Source organism: Triticum aestivum, chromosome 3B (assembly GCF_018294505.1).
Source record: "Triticum aestivum cultivar Chinese Spring chromosome 3B, IWGSC CS RefSeq v2.1, whole genome shotgun sequence".
Lineage (NCBI taxonomy): Eukaryota > Viridiplantae > Streptophyta > Magnoliopsida > Poales > Poaceae > Triticum > Triticum aestivum.
Window position 1 is genome coordinate 816,096,348 of NC_057801.1, and position 4,087 is coordinate 816,100,434.

Sequence of the window (4,087 nt, forward strand, 5' to 3'; positions counted from 1 at the left end):
TCGTTGCAACGGTATTTCAATCTATCCCCCTTAATATTCAGTTCAGACGGCCGCTAGCGGGCAATCGTTGGGAAGAATGGCTCCGTCTAGTTAGAAGACTGATGGAGATTCAGCTTTCTCAACAACCTAATGAATTACGCTGGAAACTGACTAGGTCTGGAGTTTTCACAGTTAAATCAATGTATATTGATGTTATTAATTCGAACTCCATTCCTACCTCCAAGCATGTTTGGGCTGTCAAAGTTCCATTGAAAATAAAAGTCTTTATGTGGTTTGTTCATAAACAAGTTATTTTAACCAAGGACAACTTGATAAAGCGTAATTGAAGAGGACCTACTAGGTGTAGTTTCTGTGATCGGGATGAGACGATCAAACACCTCTTTCTTGATTGCCCATTGGCCAAGGTCCTTTGGCAGACGGTCCATATTGCTTTTAATATTACTCCACCGAATTCTGTCAACACGTTATTTGGGACATGACTTAATGGGATTGAGCCTGACTTAGCGAGACATATTCGTGTTGGAGTTTGCGCTTTGTTGTGGACTATTTGGAATTGCAGAAATGATTTGGTTTTTAATAGAACATCACGTATTCACTTTTTGCAGGTTATTTTCCGAGCCACGGCATTGATTCGCTCGTGGTCGCTACTCACTCCGATGGACGCCAGAGAGCATTTGGTTACTGGATCCATCCGCTGGGAGATGGTAACTCGGGATATCTTCAACCGGTTTGGATGGCGGTCATGTAATAGGATAGGCAATTAGTTTACCTATCTATCTTTAGCCAGCCGGTTGCGGTGTCTTTGTCTGGCTAGTTTGTATTTCTAACCCTTTTTGGCTCTGTGTGAGCTTTCTTTTCAGTTATATTACTGTTGGAGATGCCGGCACTTTGTTTGGAACCTTTTTATTTGGTTAATAAGATGGTCGTATGCATCACTCTGATGCAGAGGCCGGGGAAAACCCCCTTTTCGAAAAAAAAATGTCAAGAACTCAGTCGGCAGGACAATCCGCCTCAGGGTCCACCCATCAGACACCCTACACGCCGTCAAGGCAAAGATCCCGGAACAATACCTCCTCTTTTTCGATGGGGTGCAGCTAGAGGACAACCTCACACTTGCCGATTACGGCATCGGGCACGAATCCATACTCGACCTCCAGGAGAAGATACAAATCTACCGTGACAGACGTTGTTTGGCAGGACTATCGTCCTCGAGGTTGAAAGCATAGACACCATCGACAATGTAAAAACCAAGATCTAGTACATGGAGGACTTTCCCAAGGGCCAGCAGCGCCTCATATTTGCTGGCAAGCAGTTGCAGGACGACAACCGCATCTTGGCTGACCATAACATCTCGAAGGAGTCCACCCTCCTGCTCGTCCTCCAGCCGTGTATTCCAAGAGGTACGTTAATGCACATCTATGTGAAGGCGCTAGATGGGGAGACGACCCACACCCTTTATGGGGTTGGGAGCTTGGACACTATTGACAGTCTCAAGATGAAGATTTACGAGAAGGATGGCACTCGCCCGAGACAACAACGCATCATCTTTGCTGGCAAGCATCTGGAGAACGGGCGCACCCTGGCTGACTACAACGTTCAGCGGGAGTCTACTCTTCATATGGTGATGTGCCTCTGTGGTTGCTGAGATGCATGGCCTGTCGTTCAACATAGTGGTGCTTGTGCTTTCATCATTCTAGTACCATAGTATTGCTTCACTTTTGTTTCCTCTTTCAGTAGTTGTGTGTTATTAATAAAACTGTCATTTAGTATTGTAGTAGTTCTTGTTAACTATTAAGAGATTTTTTTTACTATTAAGGGTCCCTGCGTCTCTTGTCATTCGTTCATTGAGAAACTGATCGAGAAGTATGGTTTGTAACTTTGTATGTAGCTTTACCGAGAATAGACTCCTTTCTCTCCTTTCCACATACACCGTGCGGTCAATTTACGTGGTTATACATCTTTTTTTATATGTGGCATCTTAATATTGATAATCATAACACAATGAATTGGCATTGTTAATCATAGTTGGGATCAAGTCTGCTCAATATTTCTGTAACAAAATGTGAAGAAAACATATAAGGCGTGTTTGGTTGCTTGCATCGAAATTGGGCCCCTTGAATCTGTGGTCAGACTCAGACTGGCTGAGTAAAAACATATTTTGGGCCCACTAGTGCAGAACCGGCCTTTAGTGCCGGTTTGTAACGGCCTTTAGTGCCGGTTCTCCAACCGGCACTAAAGAGTGGGGACTAAACGTCCCCCCCTTTAGTACCGGTTCGTCACGAACCGGCGCTAAAGTACGAACACGTGGCACGAGCCAGGCCCGGGTGCGCGTAGGGCTTTAGTACCGGTTGGTAACACCAACCGGTACTAAATGTTTGAGTGTTTTTTTTAATTTTTGCTTTAGTTTTGTGTTTTTAATTTAATTTAGTAATTATTTTACATTATAATGAGTTGTTAAATCATTAGGTGAAAATACCGCGGATTATTTTTGACTGGAGGATCTAGCTAGCTATATATAGCTAGCTATAGCTAAGTGATCAAGTATATATATATATATATATATATATATATATATGTATGTATGTATGTATGTATGTATATATATATGTATATATATGCCATATCGATATTATATACTTGATCACCTAATTAGGTGATCAAGTATAATATATATGGATATGGCATATATATAGTTGATCACTTAGGTAGGATCCATCCAGCTGAAACTAATATGTGGTTTCTTTCATTAAATGATATAATAATTACTCATCATATCATCATATTATTAATATAAAAACTCTTGCATCATATCATCAACATACTCTAGAGCTAGCTAGCTAAAAATCATCGTAGTCGTCATTATCACTATTTAATCATGATAGTCATTACCACTATCAAATCACCACCAACAGTAGCTTAAAGAAGAAACATTCATTTGTACCAGAAGCAAAAATATCACCGAGTTCAACATGATTGTCATGATATTATAAGCGTTCATATATAACACCACAAAAGCAAATCACTTTTTGAGATTAAGTTCAGAACGAAGAACATGGACATGAAAGGACAAGTACTAAGAGCAGCATGCTAAATCACTCCTGCTAGCTACTCTCTCTCTGGTAAAATAGCATAGAACATGTATAGCTCTCCTGATTCATCAAACTGGAGCATGCAGATGAACCTGTCTCCTAATCGTGGGATGCGCTTCTCATTGCTGCCCCCTAGTACTTCTCTGCGATCGTTAACAATTTTCCTCCAATCTTTCACTATTAAGCATTCATCGCTTCTAGAAATCCTGAATGCATTAATGTGCAATGCAGGATATCTTGGCCGTAAGCTAACAATTGACATGCGACCTTTAGTCTCGATCCCCTGAGGCACAACTGTCATCGGGAGTCCCTGTTGAAGAACATCGTATGAAAGTTTAGCAAAAAAATTATGTATGCAAAAGATGCACTAAGGACAAATAGTAAAAATCTTACCATCATTCCTAAATAGATGTGACCGTAGTTCAATACCATCACTATTGGTCGCACATTTTGAGTACTAACATTTCTAAGTGCAGAAAGAAAATTTGTCTTGACAGTATGAAGATCCATAAGCCATGAAACATAATGACTTATCTCCTCGTAGTTTAGTTCAGCTCCGGGACAGTAGTAGGTCCTGTCTACCAAGCGCCGGACATGTTTGGTTGAATGGAGATAAGCTGTCAATATAAATTATAGTTGTCAATTATTTTTGAATAAGCAATATAAAAGACAAAGATATAGTTGAGAAGAACTCACATAATGGTAGAATTGGAGGCGTCTACACATCGACCCATATGTCTCTATTACTTTCAATATCATCTTCTGAACGAATATCAAAGGTGATAACCATACCAGGCTCAAATACATAAGTCTTGCATAGTGCTTGCCAAGTTTTGCATTCAAAATAGGTGTACGTGTGTGCATTGTATACTTTGACGTTGAAAGTATAACCATGCTCAGTTTTCAGGTAAACTCTCTTTACCTCCATAGTTTCCATATCATTGAAACCTATCTTATCCAAGACAAAAATTCTTGCATGGCAGGGGATGCGCTAGTAG